Source organism: Rhipicephalus sanguineus, chromosome 11 (genome assembly GCF_013339695.2).
Source record: "Rhipicephalus sanguineus isolate Rsan-2018 chromosome 11, BIME_Rsan_1.4, whole genome shotgun sequence".
Classification (NCBI taxonomy): domain Eukaryota; kingdom Metazoa; phylum Arthropoda; class Arachnida; order Ixodida; family Ixodidae; genus Rhipicephalus; species Rhipicephalus sanguineus.
In genome coordinates this window covers 53930975-53953112 of record NC_051186.1, presented here as the reverse complement: position 1 = coordinate 53953112, position 22138 = coordinate 53930975, and the positions used below count along the sequence as shown (strand labels likewise).

Here is a 22138-nt window from a genome sequence, read left to right as displayed (position 1 = left end):
GGAAACAAACAGAAAAAGAAAAGGAGAGGGATGAAGAAAACGTTATCTAGTATGGAGTCGTTATCCAGCACTAGTACTGATGCTTGTGATTGTTAGTACATAGTTATTCGGGAATGCATGGCGCGAGAAAGACAAGGACCAAATGAACACCACGAGCGCTAACTTTCAACAACCACATATTTCATTACCAATAATTGAAACATAAATTCATTAGATTAGTTAATAATAGCTTCTACGAAGGACACCCTTAAGATAATATTAGCAAAATTCACCCTCTACTCGGCCAATCCCCTGCATTGGGTGTGAGCCATGCACAGAGGACAACAACAACAACAACAACAACAACAACAACAACAACAACAACAACAACAACAACAACAACAACAACAACAACAACAACAACCACAACAACAACGACAACCACATTTGGAAAACTGCACACCGTGTGTACCCAGATTGCAGCAAGTAGCGTGGCATTGCTCTTTCAGATGAACATTGATTCGTGACATACCAGTGCAGTAAACTACTAGTAATACAACTGACACTACATACATTTATTTGTCTATAGTTAAGTTCGCTTTGCGATAAATGAATTGATGAAATGCTCACACAATCTTCTCGTTCGTTTTTGAGAGAACGCCTTAATGGTATCCCGTGATAGCTTGTCCATCGCTCATTTTCATGATGTTGTGCGGCCTAGATTGAGGTTACAGCCACAATTATTGCAATGGTCATCTGGGCGACCACCCGCAGCGGTAGCGAACCTTCAAGCTGTGTCCTCTGGCCCCGTCATTGAAACAGCGACTGTTTTGACCTACAAATACCCTGGTGAATGAAATTCACTTGGTATATGAAGTTGCATGTTGTTGTTTTTTATGCATCAGTTGCGTTTTCAGTCCCTATTCGCGGAATGTGTTGCTGATAGTTTAACGGGGGCTGAAAACAATACGTTCAAATTGTATTTCGATGCCCCTTTATTTAGATTGTGTGCTACTCTGTGTACGCATTGTATGCATGGTATGCATAGGCGTGCGCACGGAGGGGAGAGGGGCCCCTCCTCCCTAATCAGGGGGAGGGGGGGCGTGTGAGCTCCATATTTTTACTCAGTCGGACCGGTCCAGTCATCGTTTAAAGGGACACTAAAGGCAAATAACAATTAATGTCAGAGTGAAAGCTCAATGTATGACAACGTCTAAATCGGCAGTATTATAAACAGCAGTGCTCTACTTACCGAGAAATTAGGCTAAATGTATCTAATGTATCACACGATGAGCGCCACGAGTGGGACATTTTGGAAGTGATCCAAATGACGTGGGAGAGTCTGAATACAATTAATCACTAGTAATCAAACTAGCTGCAATGAAAAAAGAACCTTCCGTGCATCAAGAGACGTAATAGAATGCTGCTTGTTCGTTTCTGTTTGATTCATGGAAAAAAGAACCTGTTTGGCGTTGCCATGGGGAATGGTGCGCGTGGTTCAAAAGTTCCGTTTTCGCCGAACTGCACTTCGCCCGGCGCCCTGCTTCGCTCACGCGGTCGCGTCTCAGTGGTAGTTTCGGTATCGCGTATTGCCGCGCGTGTTTTGCACGCTCGTGAGAGTTGCTCTGACAGAAAGTTCGACAAAATACCGCAGGCATGTGATGTTGCCGGATGCCCGAATGGTGCACGCCGCCAGTGCACGCCACCGCGCAGTAAAGGCGGGCAACGTTGGGCACGGCAACAGTGACGTGCGAAATACCGCTTTCAGGCGGGTGATTTGAAGTGCGCTAACGCGATGCGGACCACTAAAACGTGATTTTATTTCAAAATAAGCACTTCCTTGGCACAAAAGTAGCACTGCAACGTTTCTGTACCGCTATTTCAACAATCAAGGTCGACTTAATATTTGCCTTTAGTGTCCCTTTAATGTGCAGGGTTATGGTCTTGCAGGTTTTTGACGACAATGGCAACCGATGACCTCTGATGTTGAAAAGAACGGCTTACTTTCCCCCTTTACCGGTGACCAAAGGCAGACCTTTGTGGGAAGCACGTCATCGCACCATTTTCAGTTTTGCATCCATTGCGACGCTTGTTTTCTTCCCTACTCGTCCAATATATGGCCGGGAGGTAGGAAGCGCTGCAGTAAAACCCGCCCCCCCGCTCCTTCCTTAATGGAGAACTCAGGGCACGCCTATAAGCCCATGGAGTCTAGGCCAGGCCACGTCTTGCGCCACCGCTTTATATACGCGAGCGCGGTTCACTTGTCGCCACAGCGGCACGCGAAATCGCTGACGTCCAGATAGAGGTCATCGTCTCCGGCGCGCGCCCCTATCAAGGGCACAACACCTTATCGAGGGCGCCTATCGGTTGCTTTCCGTCGAACGAAGCGAAACCGTTCGCGTCTATCTCGGCACCGAGTGAATCCCACGCAGAGCAGACGCTTGTGCGCGTTGTTTCCGCAGCAAACAAAACGAGAGAAAAAAAATTCGGCGTGTGTTGGCGTAAGTCAGTCTGGCCATATCCTTTCCCGTGTGTTCTGCGTAAGGCTGAATAAGCGCCAGTTCTTTAGCTGTGCCAGTCGCCCCGTTCATCGGCTGCTGGCATGGGCACAGGGTGGCATATAACCACTCAAACTTCATAGTTGCTTCCTCAATGCTGCGTGTCTTCCGAAAGCCTCAGCTCACAGGCACACCCAGGATGTGTCCACAAGATCACATGAAGGCTTGATGTAATCGACAGTGTACAAACAAGGGAAGCCTGTGAGCTCATTGCATCAGCGCACTCCTGAGGGACGTACAACATTGTGTTGAAACCACTGGTTGTTTGCTATGCGACGGCTGAGGATTGAAGGCTTGATGTAATCGACGGTGTCCATACAAGGGAAGCTTGAGTGTTCACTGCATAGAACTTTTTCAGTGCACACCTGAGGGACGTTCCACTTTCTGTTGAAGCCACTGGCTGGCGGTTGTAGGACGGGTGAGGAGTTGGCGTCAGCAATACTTGCTGGTTAGTCAGCAACGAACGTATACGGACGGGCTAAAACGATGCGACGCATCCTCGCGCTGCTGACTCGCCTGGTGTCGTTCTTCTTCGGCTGGCTACCGGTCTATGGCCGTCGAGAACGCCTCGTAGGAGACGGCAAGCGTGTGCTAGTGAGCGGCTGCGACTCCGGCATCGGCTTGCGGCTCGCGCAGAGGCTTCACGAGGCTGGCTATCGCGTACTGGCGGGATGCCTCAGCACCGACAGCGATGGAGCCCGGCAACTTTCGAAGCTACGCGACGGGGAGTATCCGGTGAGGGTGCTGCAACTGGACGTCACTAGCGACCGCAGCGTGCACCGTGCGCTCATCCAGGGACAAGTTCATGATGAAGGTAAGCTCCCCCTCAACGCAGGCATTTCGCTTTGTGTCAGGCACTTCACTGATCGTCGCATTTCACAGCAAAGCCAACACATAGTAGCAAAACAACAACAACAACAACAAAGAGCATTATTTTTGTTAACTTCAATAATCACCAACATATAATCTAAAACGAAGCTCTTATTTCTTCTTATAGGAGATCAGTTTGTAAAGTTCATTGGTTTATTAGGTCGCTAATTAAGACAGGAAATGACGTTTGAGGGCACTGTAGGGAAGTTTGGGGAGTTAATAATGTCCGCGGGGAATTATTTCTGCAACTCATAAAGAAGCACGGCGCAGCGTCCTGAAAGGGAATAATAATATCTGCGGTTTTACGTGTCAAAAACACGGCACTATTGTGAAGCACGCCGAGTATAGTGGACGGCTCCGGAAAATTTCGACCATCTGTTGTTCTTTAACGTGCACTGACATCACACAGTACACGGGCCTCTATAGCATTTCGTCTCCATCGAAATGCGACCTGCGACTTTCGGGTCAGCAGCCGAGCACCGTAACCACTGTACCACCGAGGCGGACTGGAAGGATGAAAAAGATAATAGAAAGGAAAAGAGATGCCTCTTCCCCGAGATAAGTACCCAAACCACCAGGCGCTAGCCAGGTCAAGGTACAACACATTCGAGTCGTGTTGTAACGAAGTAGCATGAGAACCATAAGTTAATTCGTTATATCCGATATTCGTTGGAACAGTAGAGATAGAAATCGGCACTAAAAAAAAAATCGGCAGTCTGGCTCGCGCGGAAATCCTAGTTACGAAAGCAAATTATTCTTGGCTTCAAACCCACTATAAACGAGGTAATCCATACACGTGTCCCTGCGGCATTTCAAACTAAACAGACCGAAACACGAGAAGGTGAAATTACAGCAGAGTAAACTTCGTTTCAGAAAACAGGTCTGCGTTCACATTTATCTGAAGAAGGATGTTGCCACATTTTTTACCAAATGTTAGTTGTTACAACCACATTAAAAAAGAATGCGGTTGTGAATTGTCTTTCAATAATTATTTTGTTTTTTATGCTACCTTTCGAGTTTTGAGCCTTCTTCGTTAAGCCGATATCGGGCGGTGTTCGCGTTTTAGGTTCCGTTACAAAAACAATAAATGTATTTGAAATAGCGTGGGCAACCAAAGTTCGTAGTTCGTTCGCTATAACCTATCATTCGCCACATCAGTGTTCGTTATAACGAGGTTCCAAGCACCGCAGGGCTGTGGGGTCTGGTGAACAACGCGGGCGTGTGCGTGCTCGGTGAGTTCGAGTGGATGACACCGGAGCAGGTGGAGCGCACCATGGCGGTCAACCTGCTCGGCACCCTGAGGCTCACCAAGTCCTGCCTGCCATTCATCCGACGAAGCAAAGGTTAGAATCGTGATCACCTCGCGTAGGTAATGAGAGAACCTTTTCCATTATACAGGAAGCCAGAAATTTCAAAGTTCCGGTTTCTGCACGAACGTACAAGCGCGGTTTAATACAAAAGAAATTTTGACGTGAAGCAAACGAGTCATGTAAATCTATCAAAAGAGAAATGAGCTGGTTGTATATCTTTCCATTCAAGATACAGAGATTGTGAAATGTAAACATGAATAGCTTCTGAACTGCCCCGGTTTTTTCTTTTCTTAGAAAGATTTTTGCCGCGTGCGTGTGATCACGGAAGGTAAAATCGAGAACCACCCGCTTGTATAACACAAAGCTATAAGGAAATCCATACGAATTTCTCAGAAATTAAATCTTGTTAGTAGCCGAAAAATTCGTACATCGTCCGGTGATCAGGCCCGGGACCAACACCTATCCCGATAGGTTCTTTTACCAATTGAGCTAACCAGGATGCTAGCCTCTGGCAGCACGAGGGCGAATTAGTCGATAACTCGAAGCCTGCATGGACACTGGTCCCCGGACCAGGATTAATTTTTCTACAGCTAAGAAGCTTTATTTTTTGAGTAACCCGAATGGATTGTCTCGTGGCTTTGCGCTACAAACGGCTGGTTGTCAGTTTTCCGTTTCACAATCCTTCCGCCATTTAGCAGAATTCCGCCAAACTGGTTAGCAGTGTTCATTGCGTGTGATCACTGACATGCTGCTTCGAGTAGTAGAAGAGAAGGGGATTGGAAGACTCCGAAAAGATGGTGGAAAATGTCGCAGTTTGTGATCTTTCTATTCTGTCCTTTCTTGTAGGGCGCGTGGTGAGCCTGAGCACGGTGGTGGCTGCGGCACCGGCCATGCCTTGCATGTCCACCTACTGCGTCAGCAAGACCGCTGTCGAGTCATTCAGCCGCTGCCTGCGGCTCGAGTTGGCCCGCCACGGAGCCCACGCGAGCGTCGTCCGACCCGGTGACCTGGCCAAGCACACGGGAATCATGAAACGCCAGGCCGACGACAACAAGGTATATTGTACAGAACGACATAAAATTGAGCTATAGTTGGTTCGATTCGTAATGAAAGAAGGATAGGCGGAAGCCACAAGTAGCTTTGTTGGCGATCCCGTCCGTAAGATTTGTTCGAGACTGCGCATGCCTTAAGGCATAGGTCGGGAAACTCACTCATGAGTCGACGTCGACTCATTCAGATCCAGACCGAGTCGTGAGTCTGTGTGCGTCTGGGTGAGTAATATTTTGATGAGTTTGAGTCCGAGTGAGGCCGGCTGAGAAACATTTTGGTGAGTTTGAGTTCGAGGGAGTCCGGCTGAGAAACATTTTGGTGAGTCCGAGTGAGCCCTGAACGCAGACAGACAGACAAAGAACTTTAAAGAAGTCCTGAGGGACTAGCCGGGGAGGACCCGCTTGGGCCCCCGGCTCGCCGCTGGCTGCTCCCATGTCGGAATCGGGAGGCCATGCCTGAACGCAAAATCTATTTCTTCAGTGAGTCTGCGTGACCTTTACTTTTTTTGTCGACCTATGCCTTAAGTTCAGTGGTTCTCAAATGGGGGTCCACGAACCCCAGGAGGTCCGCGAAGCTATTTTGGGGGGTCCGCGAAACCCATGCTCGGGGGGGGGGGGGGGGGGGGGGGGGGGGAGGGAAACGCGTTTTTTGAAGCCACACTATGCGAAAGCGGCCCCTTCATATTTTTGGCAAGCTTCACCTCCTAACACTTTCGCATTGCGGTGGAGCTGACTTGTGTTTCCTCTTCTCCATGAGATGGTTGTAAAGCATTTTTTTTTGTTTCGCAGTTTGGGGAGGAAGATATAATATCGACAGAGAAGAAAGTCAATACGGCTTTCGTTCTGAAGGTCCCAAACACTTGGTTACGAAAGCGTTTTACTGAAATCATATCTATCTATCTATCTATCTATCTATCTATCTATCTATCTATCTATCTATCTATCTATCTATCTATCTATCTATCTATCTATCTATCTATCTATCTATCTATCTATCTATCTATCTATCTATCTGTCTGTCTGTCTGTCTGTCTGTCTGTCTGTCTGTCTGTCCGTCCGTCCGTCCGTCCGTCCGTCCGTCCGTCCGTCCGTCCGTCCGTCCGTCCGTCCGTCCGTCCGTCCATCTATCTATCTATCTATCTATCTATCTATCTATCTATCTATCTATCTATCTATCTATCTATCTATCTATCTATCTATCTATCTATCTATCTATCTATCTATCTATCTATCTATCTATCTATCTATCTATCTATCTATCTATCTATCTATCTATCTATCTATCTATCTATCTATCTATCTCATGCAGGCAATGTGGGAGTCCATGGACGAGGAGCAGCGTTCGGTACACGGACCCCACGTGTCGGGCTTCGTACGCGGCTGGAAGTCCCAGCAGGGCGCGCTGTCTCCGCCACAACTCGGCGACAGTCCCGTGTTCGACCACATCGAGCACGCACTCGGTTCCCGGCGTCCACGTGCCCTCTACGTGAGCGACAGTGGCCTGTGGCCGCTGTTCCTGCGCACACTGTCCGTGCTGCCAACGGCATTCTCAGACGCAGTGTCTTCACTCCTCTATAATTTCCTCAGGCGCCTGGGGAGCGAGGGACGAACTTCCGATTAAAAATGCACGGTGTCTGTGTTCTGCACGTTATCATGTGGTCAGTTTTGATGAGAGAGAGAGATATAAAGAAAAAAGAAACACAGTTTTGCCGCAAGGGCGAAGGACCGAATGCGACAGCAACAAAGTGGAACGTTATACGAAGTACAGCTCCATGCAATCTCGCGTAATTCTACAAAACGCTGGTTTAAAGGTGTACTGACACAAATTTCAAATATTTTCGGCTTGTTTCTCTAAACAAAAACATGGGTGTCGACAACCCCAAAAAGGGTGTCGTAGTGCTTGGGAATGAATTGAATATATTTTTAATACCGCTACCTTAAAAAATCACTTTCGGTATCGAGGCGGCGGCTTCGCAGTGACGTGTCAGCACAAGTCCGACGTTACGGGAAGACTGCGACTCGCGACATACTAGCAACAGCTGTGAGTTTGCTGTCAGTCGCACGTGGTTTACGTAAACAACGATGACTCCATAATGTCCATCGCGGTGGGGCTGGCTTGGAGACTCTCGGCGATGAAAACTTTAAAATCAAGGTAAAATAACTTAAACGTGTTGTATAGCTCCCATGTGTGAAGACAGTGCATACCATGGAAACGAAAAATGTCCCTCTTGGGGTGCCTCGAAATCGTGTCAATACTCCTTTGAGGGAGCACGGCCGCTCCAGGGACGAAGGCGGTTTTCGTGCTGTCAGTCCTCTAAACGCGAAGTAAGCATTGAGAGCACAGCAAGTTTACCAGCCGTATCCTGACGTCTGTCGAGAAAGGGCGTGCGCCAGTGCTCGCGACCGTGCCCTTGTGAGCAAAGTTCGCAGCTGCTGCTGGAGCGACGCAGCCCCTCCGCCCACTTCCTCCCCCAGCCCGCCTGACCCTCCTTCGCCCTATATAAGAAAGCCGGGGCGTTTCCTCTCTGCTTAAGGAGCCATCGAATGCAGGCCTCGCACGCGGGTCGATGTTACCGCATGCACCCTTCGTGCGACAGAGGTGGCCGGCTCGTGTCATCTCTGCTTCAGCCGTCTTCGTCCCCAGCGCTTGCGTGCTTTTACTCGCGCGTGGAACATACGATGCACGGGGACGATGCTATCGATTTGGACTTTATATGGGACATGACGGCGACGACGACGGCAAATGTTCGCCGAGAGTGTCCACATAATTTTTCGTTCGCAATAAACGAACGTTCGCAATACAAACATTCGTTCGCAATAAACGAACGAATGTTATTGGCCGCGAGATCAAGCGGAGTCGCCGCCTAGCGGCTTCTGACTGAACCGCGTCTAGTGTGGATTGCTCCGTGCGTCGTCTGCTAGCCCTGTTGTGTTTGCATGTGCGCGTACGTCATGCAGATCCTCGAAAGGCGGTTTGTTCCATTGCGTTAGTGCAACTTTAACCGCTCGTAGGTATGCCTAACACGATGCAAAGAATCATTTGGCCTTGATCGGCTGTATATGCACCGTTATAAGATCAGTGAGTGCACTTGTCGAGAGTGCTGTGTGTGGTCGTCGTACCCTCCGTTCACGAGAGTTATATCAGTGCAGGTGCCGCTCTGTGGTTCAAGCGCATTGCAAAGTGCACTTGGCGTTGCCCTAAAGATGAGAAGTATTAAATCTCACGTAAATATAGCCTTTAGCGGCGCGGTGGTAAAAAAAGGTTCGCATGTACTTGAGCGTTATGGTTAGGTGTTGTTTATACGTTACGCGACGAGCTTTAGTTGTGTATGGTCCTGGTCTCACTAGAGAGAAATATTTCTGTTAAGTCACGTCTGACACTTCGGTACTTAAATTGTCCCCTAAAAAGAACAGAAAATGAAATGACACGAAAATCGCAAAACTGAGTTGCCTTGCGCAATTTTAACTTGTGGCGAAATTTATGAAAAAACCCGTGTACTTAGATTAAGGTGCGCGTTAAAGAGCGCTGATGGTCAAAATTAATCCAAACGGCGTAGTTTACACTTATGCCGTAGTAATCTCACGCGAAGCCACATCTTGTTTTCTTTACATTATCTTGAGCGTTTGTGTTGCGTTGTTTAGATTGACAGAAGGCAGCGGACATATTTGTATGAAAAAGCGTACTTTGGTCCCGTGAAATAACCGGACCTTTGTTCCATTGCTGTCATGCAAGTAATCAATCGAAGAAATTTCCGTGCTGTACAGTTACCTTTGTGTACTGTTACTGGAATAAAAACAAGCGTGTGCGTGTTAAACGTCTCCGTATAGCGCTAAAGCGCTGTCAACCATGTAGCTTTCCTCAGTAAACCCATAAACTGTCCTACATTTCATGGAGAACTGAATAAGAAATGCGAATGAATATTTGAGCACGCAGTGCAGAAAGTGTTATTTCAACTCATCGCGCAGGAATACGGGCTTTCTTTCTGTTGAGGGGCATCCAAATGAACAAGAAGTAAATAGTTAATTCAGTCGCGCGATGCAGCAGTGCGTAGTAGGTGGAACACAAGCTAAACATGTACAAATAAAACAACAAGAAAACGTCACCCATTGCGCAAACGCCGACTTTCGCCGAAGGCGAGCAATCCGTTCGTTGGCGATATGCGCTTCTCTCACAAGTAATTGTAACGTTCGGCGCGCTTCGTGCATTAATTCTGGAATTAAGAGCGCACATATTACCACAAAGCTGCAGTCAACGCATTTTGTTTGCCGGAAATCGGGTCACATCGCTCACAACGAAGCGCTGTTGCGCACGTTTGTATACGCGCCGACAACCACCATATCCACACTAGCGCGGCGACGGTGCTGTCACCTGTAGCCCGATGTCGCGGCGAATAGCATGCTATGAGATCCAGGAAAATTCCTGACTTCTTTTTTTTTTTTGCTTTCCTCACTCATGACTAAGTCACGTTTTCTTCTCACACTCACGCTGAGGAAATCGACCCTCACGTTGATTTCCTCCCTCGCAAGGAGATTATCCGCAGCACCTCATTCGAGAGATTTAATCTCGCCACGTGGATAAAACCTCCCGGGAGGCTTGAACACGCCAGGAGGAGATTTCGTATGCGGAGAGCCTCTGCAACACGACCATCTCATTCCATCCCATTCATTCAACGATCATCTCATATAGACCTGCCCTGGCCTAACCAGATCCGATGACGCTGCCTGCGAACAGTCGGCCTTCATCCAGCAAGACCGCCGGGCTATTATTGGTTCATGCATCTATGAGCCAAACCATGGAGTTCTGCTAAAGTACGTACATTGCAGAATGTGACCTGAGTTTGTAGATTGAATTGTTTATAGGCCAACAAGCAAACTTCCTTTAAATACAAAAAGATCACCGTACGAAACTAAACGATACATACATACATACATACATACATACATACATACATACATACATACATACATACATACATACATACATACATACATACATACATACACACACAAATATACATACATACCTTTTTCATGATTAATCTCGATGAACCAACTAAGCATTATGTTATTCTAAGCTTCATTACCAGGACCAAAGTCGAATTGCAAGATCTAAACAATTAGAAACATTAAATGACATTTTTTTATTTTCTAAATCGATCCGCGGTCCTTGGACGATCCCCCGGAATAAGCGTGTGCCGCTAATATCTTTCTATCATCCCCAGCCTCTTTCGGCCAGCCGCTAGGCCATCGACATAGCGGCGACCCAGAGGCGATGACGACCGGCAGTGCGAGCCCGCTGCGGACTCCGCTGGGCAGCGCCTCGCCCGCGACGCCGGGCACGCCGGGGTCGGGGAGGCCCTTCTGCACGCTCACCAACTTCGGCCTCAAGCTGGTGGCGCACGCGCTGAACGAAGCCCCGGACAGCAATGTGTGCCTATCGCCGTTCGGCGTCGCCGTCGCCCTGGGAATGGCCATCGTGGGCAGCGGCGACGCCACCACCGCCCAGGTGGTGCACGCCGTGGGCGCCATCGACTCGAACAACCTGTACCGCACCTGCGAGAAGATACTCTCCATGCTCAACAGCTCCATGCCCAACACCAAGGTGCGTCTCCTCCGCTGTTGCGGTACACGCCGCGCGCTTCGACTTTCCAAAGGGCCCTAAACCACCTCCGATATCTTTTTAACATTTCAAGTAAACTCGCGCATGCAGAATGCCGTCACGATCAACAATACCAAACGTGGCAGCGCTACGAGCCGCGGGCGAGCCACAAGATAAAAACAAGAACAAACCAATCCCGTACCCGTTTTAGGGCCTTTCGGTATCCCCTGCGCTGGTAATGAAGTCATCGCGCGCATCTGGTCACGTGAGCAACAATAAACAACTAGCTGCGGTGATTATCATTTTGAACAAGAATCCGTTTGTCTGCTCGCTGGTACTCGCCCTCCCTACTTTACTCCTCGCACGGCGAGGACGAGTACTACTCGGAGAGGAGGAGAGACGAGCCGACGAACGGAGCGTAGCAAAGGGAAGAGCGAAACAAGTGAAGGCCGGTCTTGGATCATCAAACGCGTGTAACTCCGCTGTTACGGCACCGTTTCGAAAAATTCTCGCAGCTACGTGTTTGTTGCAGACTCGTGCAACACCACAACTGAATTTCGTCATCTCGGTGGTTCAGGGGCCCTTAAGGCGAAGACTTAGATGCCTTGTCAAACGCGAAAAGTGACCTTCGTTGTCAACACGAGTGATGCAAAGAATCATCACGTGATTACGTCACCCTATGAAATCATCATGGCGTCACAGGTCGCTCGAATTTGAGACATCATCCACAGAATTCACAGGTCGCCACAAGTCGAATCCACAATCATCCACAGGTCGCTAGAATTTGAGACGTAACCCACAACGCGACATCACATAGTGACGTCATCACACGACATCGTCCCTTGCTCAAAGGTGGGCCGATCCCGGAGGCACTGCAAAACTACGTTGGGTGCAGAAAGCTTTCGGGGGGGAATAAATACAATGGATTAAGATGACGAAGAAGAAGATGCATTTCGCCTTGGAGTCGTCTTAGGCAAATGCAAAAGAGACCGTGCGACCTTTTCGCGGTTGTAAGTCGACGGGCTCTTCCCCGTAGGTGTCGCTGGGCAGCAGGTTGTTCGTGTCCGAGGACATACCGCTTCTGCCCGAGTTCAAGGAGACGCTGGCGGAGACCTTCTCCGTCGATCTGGGCAGGATCAACTTCAAGGACAACCCGCAGGCGGCTGCCCAGGAGATCAACGCATGGGCAGCCAAGGTGACTATAGCTTGGTTTTCAATACTCGAAACGGGTCTGTCCAAGAGTCCTTGTGGCGGTGAAGCGAGGCGTCTAAAATTGACAGCGATGTGACCTCAGGCCCAAGAAAATCCCAGGAGCACATCGCCATTAAAGGTGTGTTCTTAATATCGACCACTGCGTCAGGACTCTGAACTTGCTTGATCGGATTGCCCAGGCAAGTAATGGTACCAGATATGGGCCTGTGCGCGGGAGGCGGGGGGGGGGGGTCGCTGGGGTGAAACTTGGCGCCCTATAATGAAGAACTCTGCGCACGCCTATGATACCAGAACTTACATAGGATATGGATAAAGAGTCCACTTCTCTAATTCGTTCATACAACATCACACTGCAATCCTTTGTTTTCACTTTTAATCTTGAACTGCTGCGCCATCAGGGTGGCATTCGAAATGTATACGCCACATACCATTGTAAGTGATGATGCCATATTGCATCTTCTACGAAACATCAGTTTTCTAGGAAAGCCATCGGCAACAAAATATTATTACGTGCATGACATGGTGTTGCCTGCAGCTATGGCTTCACATTAGTTACACCTGCTCATTCTAGCTTATCACACCCTGTTTGAAAATGAAAACGATGCGAGTTGTTTTCAACGGGGCTATAGGCGATTTTACAATGGACGCATGGGCACCGGTACCTTGGGCTGTTAAACGAATGTTTTCTTATTCTTATATGTCACCACATCACGTGAAATTGGCAAGGTCACGAAACGTCCAATGTACCAAAGCGACCATTTTCATGCGCATACGTCTATCGTATCTTAAGGTTACACCTATCATTTTCCTTTCCATCGCTCGCTGCATCGTCCTCAATTTAAGTTGAACCCTCTTTGTAAGTCTCCAGGTTTCTGCTCCGTAGGTAAGTACCGGTAAGATGCAGCTGTTATATACCTTCTTCTTGAGGGATAGTGGTAGACTACCATTCATGATTTGATAATGCTTGCCGAATGAGCCCCATCCCATCCTTATTCTTCTAGATATTTCACTCTCATGGTTCGGCTCCGCGGTTACTACCTGTCCTAAGTAGACGTACTCCTTTACAACTTCCAGTGTCTCGCCACCTATCAGGAAGAGAGCAGAGTGGGTCAGGGAACAAACGGGGGGTTAAGGACATCATGGTTGAAATCAAGAAGAAGAAATGTATATGGGGCCGGGCACGTAGCACGTCGGCAGGATAACCGGTGGTCATTAAGGGTAACTGACTGGATTCCAAGAGATGGCAAACGCGTGAGGGGGAGACAGAAAATTAGGTGGGTAGATGAGATTAAGAAGTTTGTAGGTATAACGTGGCAGAAGAAAGCACAGGACCGGGTTGATTGGCGGAACATGGGAGAGGCCTTTGCCCTGCAGTGGGCGTAGACAGGCTGATGATGATGATGATCACGTCTATCGTAGCACTCTTCGTTTAGTTGTTAAACATACAAAACGCATGGTTAGGAGTTTAAAGGGGTACTAACACGGAAATGTTCAATAGTCGTTCTTTTTTGCGTTAAATGAAATGTCATGCCCCCAAGACCCTCGAATATCTACTGGTAAGCGTGAGTGCACCCTCAAAAAGTAGTTATAGTACGTTTTCAAAATATAGTTCCGGTTCCTACTGTACTCTGACGTCACAACACGGTATGACCGATCTTCTCGTCACGTGCTCACGCAAGATATCGTGACGTTTCCACGGCCGTTACGCTCCTGGCTCCTTTGGGGACGCAAAAGCGGCCATTTTTAATTTTTGGCTGCCTCACGGCATCAGAACTTGCCATACTGGTGCGTGAAGTCACCAGAATTGACGCTGCAGCCTGACTGATGTATAGGTGCGCCGTCACAATAAAGTATGTCAAAATGTCAAAATAAAATGTCTTCTCAGCATTTACTGACCTTCACGGTTAATCAGAACCGTTTCTGTGCGCAGGCGATTTTTATGGCGGTGTAAACTCAGCTTCAATAGTTGGTGCCAGTACCGCTTTAATAAGGCGGCACCGAAACCCACCCGTAAAAGAGTCTACAGACACAGGGCCCGAGGAGGTTACTTCCAGGACACCATTCTTCCCGCTGTTTGTGTGTGTGTGTGTGTGTGTGCTTTATCAACTTCCTCTAGGGCTGATGACTGCATGTACAGTGCCGTTCAATCTTAGGGGGAACATGGCTCAGCGTGACCGCGCTCCACGGAGCGCCAGTGCATCCGGCACGACCGCGCATCGAAGCGTAGCGGCGCATGCGCACAGGGGATACTTCGCGTCGTCTGCCACAGCGCTGGAGCGCGCCGCTCCGCAGTATAAACACCATGGCCGTGGTGGCTACAGTACACCAGAATGTACCAGTATATTCTAGTACGCTGTACCGTGGCAGGTGCTCGTGTGCGCCTGCGCTGCTTCGATTAGACGCGGGGCCGCACCGGATGCAATGGCGCTCCGCGGAGCGGGGCCACGCTGAGCCGTGTTCACCCTGAACTTGGACGACACTGTACACAGAGAAAAAAGAGAAGTAACGCGAAGTAGGCGCCAAGCGACGACTTCCACGCAGGCGACCGACGGCAACCTGACGCACCTGCTGCGAGACGGCGACGTGAGCGAGCGCACCCGGATCTTGATGGTCAGCGCCATCTACTTCCGCGGCATCTTTAGCGAGCCTTTCTGTGGACCCGTCAAGGCGCCTTTCCACATCAACGCAAAGGAGACGGTTAGATAACATTTTTCTGTTCGTTTCGAAGCGAACCTTTTCCTTGTGAATCACTCCTGGCTTTTCGTTATTGTAACCCCGATATGATTATGAGGGACGCCGTAGTGGAGGGCTCCGGAAATTTCGACCAACTGGGTTTCTTTAACGTGCACCTAAATATAAGTACACGGGCCTCAAACGTTTTCGCCTCCATCGAAAATGCTTTTCGTTATCGTTATCGTGGCAACTGCTGGTGTCTTGCCGAATACGCGACACACACAAAAAAAAATATAAAGTTTAACCTTGGTGCCCTCGATTGAGGAACCGAACTTAGAGTACATCTCGATGGGAAAAAGGGGGGAGCGCTCACATACACGGACTAAGGAAGCAGAAAATGACGACACAGGCGCACCAACTAGCCCAAATATCTGTTTTGCTTTAGAAGAGCACAAGTTTGGGGCCAGTTGGTGATGCGTACTTGGTAAAATATGCATTACCATACTTTACCATAGCTATCATAAGTATCATCACCCTACGCTGGTCCCAGGTTCAACCTCCCGGACCAGGACACAAAGTTCCTCAACAGTGGCGCCTTGCTTCTAATAAAACCGTACGGATTTCCTTTGTAGTTTCGTGCTGGGAACGGCTGGGACGGCAAGTTTATGTGCGGGAGCACGCTTCACGTTGAAACCGTCGAATGATTATGTCCCGGGATAACGTATTTACTGGTGCACTACCAGCTCTGGTTAGTACTATCTCACACAACAACAACAATAATTAATAATAATAATAATAATAATAATATAATAATAATAATAATAATAATATAATAATAATAATAATAATATAATAATAATAATAAATATAAATGTTTTACGTGCAAACTACGATGTCATTATGAGGGACATCGTATAGTGGAGGGCATAGAGTTTCCTACAATACTTACTAGAGGGAACTCTGGCGCTAATGTCTATGGGAGCTGCTGCAAGGCATGACGCTACAGCCAGCATGGGAATGATGGCTAGTACACAATTTGTCTAAACTTCGTTCTTTCGGCTCCGTTTGGCTGCGCGTCGCCTGCATCCGCTTTGTCGCAAAACAAAGTTCAGGCAAAAGTCAGCAGTTCCACTTCACCACTTCACCACGTTTGAAGCCGCATGAGCACGAAACTAGGCAAATTTGTGTACTACCCATCCATCTGAACGATCGCAGCGCCATAGTCCCCTCTAGTTAATTTAGGAAACTCTATGGTGGAGGGCTCCGGAAATTGTGACCATCTGCTGTTCTCTAACGTTCACTGACTCTCTAGCATTTCGCCTCGACCGAAATGCGACCGCCGCGGCGAACCCACGATCTCCTAGACAGCAGCCGAGCACTGCAACCACTATACCACAGAGGCGACATACCACTGTCTCATGTTGTCTAAGTAGATCAATTATTGCTGATCTTGCAGTATTGCTTATTGTGTTGGATTCTAACGGTAATGTTTGTTGGGACCGAAAGCGCAGACTCAAGTGGACATGATGGAGTCGTGCCGTGGCGCCCTCTACTTGCCGCAGCACTCGGATCCCGTGCGAGGCCATCGAACTGTCGTACGTGTGTCGCTCACTGAGCCTGCTCGTCATCCTAACCCGACAAGGGCATCGCGCTGAGCAAGCTGGTGGCCGTCCTCAGCAACGACGCCGTGCGCCGCCTCGTGAAGGACCTCCAGGCCCGTGCCCTCCCTGGCCGTGTGGCTTCCGCGCTTCCGGCTCCGGAACTCGTACGAGATGGGCCCGCCCTCAAGGCGGTCGGCATCACCAACCTGTTCGACGACCACGTCCGTCGACCTGAGCCGCATGACGGGCAAGGGAACGGGTTTCGCCGTCGATAACTTCGTCCACGAGGCCTTCTTCGACACGACCGAAAAGGGACTCGGCGAACCGACCAAACCGCCGGAACCGCTGGACGCTTCGATGATCACGTTCGCGCCAACAGGGCCGTTCTTGTACGTGCTGATGCACCACTACAACCACGCCGTCGTCTTCATGGGAGCCGTCTGCAGGCCGTGAGGGCGCCAGTCTGCACGGTACCTGGACGACGAACGAAGAGCTGCAATGCTTTCTTTCCACGAACTGCGCCTCTCCTGATTTTTATTATACGGGCATCGTTTGACCGTCTCGCAGGCCTTTGCGAGTTGTCTAGAAGCCCCCCCCCCCCCCCCCCCTCCAACTATGTGAGCCATAGTTCGTGCCAGAATTTCTTGCGCTGACTTGGCAGCGGCACGCAGTGACGAGCGTTGACGATTTTTCTTTTATTGGAACAGGCTGCCGCGCCTGATGAATAAAATTTACTCATAAGCGATGTCCCAACGAACGAGAATCGCATTCAATTATTATAACGTTAACAAAGTTACTGTGTATTTACATACAGGAGGAAATCCCGAAGTCGAGGACCGCGATGTGGGACCGGTGCGAAGTTATATAGCACAAGAAACAACACAATTGGAGTTTCAATTTTCGAATAACGTATACTTGGTGAAATGTATGCGCATGGATACTTGTTAAAAACTTGCACAACATAATAGCATAAGCAGTATGTGTATACCTTAGTTGGATTAAATAAATCTTTATTGATATAACGAATTATTCTTTGTCATGCATGATTTTATTAATGATGTCGTGCAACAACTGCTGTAGTGTCACAATGACTTCTGTCCTCTCCACCGAACTAATGCCTGGCACGTATTCATAGCAATGCCATCATGTTGGTCGTCGTCCTACCGCTGAAGCCATGCGCGTCGGCTCCCGGCAACGCTGTGTGGCTCCGAGCAGTCGGCGCTATAGTTTCCTACAATTACCTAGAGGGAACTTTGGCGCTGCGATCGTTCAGCCACCATAGGAATGATGGGTATAGTACACGGATTTGCCTAATCTTCGTGCTTACGGCTTCGAACGCACTTGTGGCTTTGTTTATTGCTGTGTTTTGGCGTTCGTTTCGGATAAAAGAATGGACCGTTGTGAACTTCATGACCACATTTGAATTGGTGAGCCTAAAAAGGATAAAGTGGTGAAGTGGAACTGCTGACTTTTGCTGAACTTCGTCTCGCGACAAAGCGGATGCAGGTGACGCGGAGCCAAGCGGAGCCGAAAGAAGGAAGTTTAAGACAAATCCGTGCACTACCCATCATACCCATGCTGGCTGAAGAGCCATGCCTTGCAGCTTCCGATACAGCTCTCCATAGGACACTAGCGCCAAGAGTTCCTTCTAGCAAATATTGTAGGAAACTCTATTGGCCTCGAGATCTTGGAGTGGCGCCCTCTCGCGTGTGACATCAGAGCGGGGGCTCCGCTCTCAACCGCGCTGCAGCAGCCGCTGCTCCTGTATGCGGATCGTCTGCTTCAGGCGGGAACTTTGTCGAACGAACAGCCTCGCGACGGTCAACTAACGCCTGCAAACGAATGTTTTCGAGTTAATCTTGAACTTGTTTTAGTTGCGGCCCAATCGACAGGGACAAGAAATCTCCCGGATTGTCGAACGAATGCGCCGATACCACCGGCCGCATTGCTGGTTAGAAAGTATGTGTGAGTGTTCTCGCTCGTGATCTTGTTTCCGCCGTACGATACTGATTAGTTTGGGTGGTGCTTTCGATATTTCAGTAAGCGTGCCCTTCTCCAGCATTTACAAGTATGTAGATAAAGCTTGTGAAAGGTAGCGGTGCCTCATCGAGGGTGAGGCAGTGTACGACGCAGGCCACGGTGTTGAATGCGCGGTCGACGCCGTCAACGGAGATCGCATCAACCGACGCTGCTTTCGTCCTACAAACAAGTGCGCAAGTGCCGCTGTTGCACACCCCTTGCGATGCCCATGATCGCAGTTTGTCCCGTAATGTTGGTTCAGTGAGAACGATATTACGTCGTAGTCCCTATAATTACCGCACAGGGCCGTCGCATATGGGTATTAGAATATAACAAATAGTTAATCGCTGATTATACAACGCACAGGGCCACAGAGATTAACGTGGCAAAGGCAAGCTGGGCCCAGTTTCACGCCACGCAGCCTAACGAAAAGCTTAAAAAACTCCGCTTTTAAAAAGCTTCTGCACTGCCTCAGGTGAAAACTTTTAGAGAATGTGCACTAAACAGTGGCAACAGGTTTCGCTTATGACATTATGATAAGCAGTCCGCTAGGCGCGCGCTTGCCTTCATAAGTAAAATAGTATGTACGCCACCCAAATGCAGCCGTAGTCTCAGATATCCTGCGCCTCTCAGCTGAGCTCAGAGGCGCGTTTGCCTGCGAGGCGATTCGGAGGCCGCGTCGTCGGCTCTTTGTCTAGGGGCCTTCGCGGCAGGTTGTGGGACGGCAACCACACCTGTGTAAGTCGCCTATTGCTTATAGCCTGCGTGCAATATAAACGCCTTAAGTATTGGCGGGGCGCTTTAAACACGGTCACAAGCCTTATCCTAAGAGTCGCGCGTACGGTGGGTAGCCAGAAGTCACTGTCCGCGAAGTGCTTGCTGCACACAGTCGATGAAGGCGTGGGGCGCTAAGCTTCCCATCTGAGCTTGCGATGCACTTCTTCTTCAGCTTTGGATCCTTAGGGTAGTTATGAAAGCTAACGCCTTTTTCACGAGCGGACGAAAGTACACTGAGGCACAGAGCAGTACTTCACCATTACGCAACACTCGCCGCGGCGACAAGCGGCCGCAGTTCTAAAGAACAAAGAGTTGTAGTTCTAAATGAACGTTAAAAGCAGTCCCACGGTTGTTCGAACAGCGTCAGTAGCCACCATACGCAAGATGACCAATCGAACTGCTTTTTGTTGAGATTACCACAACGGTGGTTTCAACACGGCGCCCGGGCATACGTAGCAGACGAAAGCGCGCGAATCCCCGCTCTGACGTCATACAGGCGCCGTTCGCAGCGCCGCCATCGGTCGCACACCAGGCCAGTCACGTCGAAGCTACGCAACACCCCACGCACGCCACCTCATTTTGTCTTCGCTGCTGGTATTCTCATTGCCACCACCCTTCGCTAGGAGAATAGAACTTTCTGAGGGCCTAGTTCGTGCGTATAAAATTTACACAAACATTTAGCGTCAGTAACATTTCGCAAGAAAAAACGCAGCACACAAGGCATAACATCGACTACCACGAGGGACAAGCGCTTTTTTTTTTGTCTTCCCTGGGAAATTTATGTAGCATGGGATCGCACGTCCAGTGGCAGTTGTTTGAGCCTGTGGCATACCTTTTCGGTTGTTAACAGGCACGTAATTGTTCGTATGCACCTGGAGCTGCAAACCCTTTACAAAAATGCATGTAAGATGAATAGGATGACGCGTCGCACCGGGCTCATTAAAGCCTTGGATGAAAGACGAAGATGAAAATGATCTTCGCTGTGTGCAAATTTAATTAAAAAGATCACTTATAATCACAGATCTTCGTATGCCGTCGGTGTCGCCGTACTGCTGTGTGCAAATTTAATTAAACAGGACACGTTGGATCACTTATAATTATGCCGTCGGTGTCGCCGTGAGGATCTTCGCTGTGTGCAAATTTATTTAAACAGGACACGTTGGATCACTTATAATCACAGCAATTATATGGACATTATAGGCGCATTTATGCCGTCGGTGTCGCCGTGAGGTTCCGTATATAGTCTAAATCGATAACATTGGCCCGCACGTCTTGCGTTTTATTTGCGACTGAGAGCATCCAAGGGCTGCGGGCGATCGTGGCTTTGCCGACAGGAAATGTGCCTGTCGTCTAAGTCGTGCGAAAAGCGCATGGAGCGATCCCGGCAGGGATGGGGATGGGGGGGGGGGAGGGGGGTCTTGACAGGTATTAGCAGACCGCTGACACCTTCGTACGTGCCGTGTTCTTGTCGCAAAGATTGCGTTGAAGCCATAGACAGCGCGAAGATCGGTTCACTCGCTGCAGCGGCCGCGTTTCCTTACGCCAGCGTTTTGTTCGGGTTACGCAGTAGATAGAGTGCTAAAGCAGTAAGCTGCTAGCCTTACTTCGTACAAAATTCCAATTTTTTAGAGCGCAGCTCTTAGGCGCCCGTTCTTGCGTTGAGCGGCGTTGGCGTCGTCGTAGCCGGCAGAGGACGAAAGAACGAGGACGAAAGAGAGCGAACGCGTAGCGTAGCGGATGATGAAAGACGGCTATAGCGAGGAGAGTGCGAGGAGAGAACGGCATATTAGAGAACGGCAGGGACGACATGACAGGTTCCGCGGCGGCCACCCTCGGCGCCACAGTAGTGCGCGCCGTCGTGCGGTCTCCGATGACGTCATCACTAAGGTATGCAGCGAAGGCGTCCACCGATGCCATATATGGAAATAAAGCGCTACATGAACGGAGGCCTGTCTGCGGCGACTGTTGTGGGACGCGTCCACGCGCTGCGCGGTCTCCCGGTTAGCGAGGCTGTCGCGCCTCAACTTATCGCAAAATCGCAACATCTGAACAGCTGCGCTCAGAATTCGCACTAGGCAGTATCGTAATCGTCGGTGAATTTCTGCTACCGCATTCATTGTTTCAGTCTTGCGGCGAAACTGTGACTTCTTTTTAACTCATCCTCTCTCTAACACCCGGATTCTCGGCCAATTCTCGGTAGCGGGTATGTGCCACGGTGTAAGCAGCAAACAAGCAAGCAGCAAGCCGGCTGTGCTGGGCCGCTGCCATGGCCGAGGATATGTGTGAGTGGCTGCAAGAGGAGAGCGCGCGCTGCTGCATTTGCGTTCGTTGTAGCAGAATATAGAGTATAACCCGAATGACATAACAAAGGGATGTGTGGTACAATGTTTTCGTCCATTTTGGCCCTTCCGGCTTACTGGTATGGCACCTGACGGATCAAAAAATACAGAAAACGTTCTTGAAGTAATGAAAATGTTTTCAGTGACGCCCA

At 49.3% G+C, this 22138-nt stretch overlaps 1 protein-coding gene across 10 annotated transcripts in view; it reads right to left on the bottom strand.

Annotated features, from left to right (window-relative positions):
• The window catches only part of LOC119373613 (son of sevenless homolog 1), a 111166-nt gene that overhangs the window by 40512 nt on the left and 48516 nt on the right, over positions 1-22138 (bottom strand). The gene's annotated exons all lie outside the window — the stretch shown is intronic.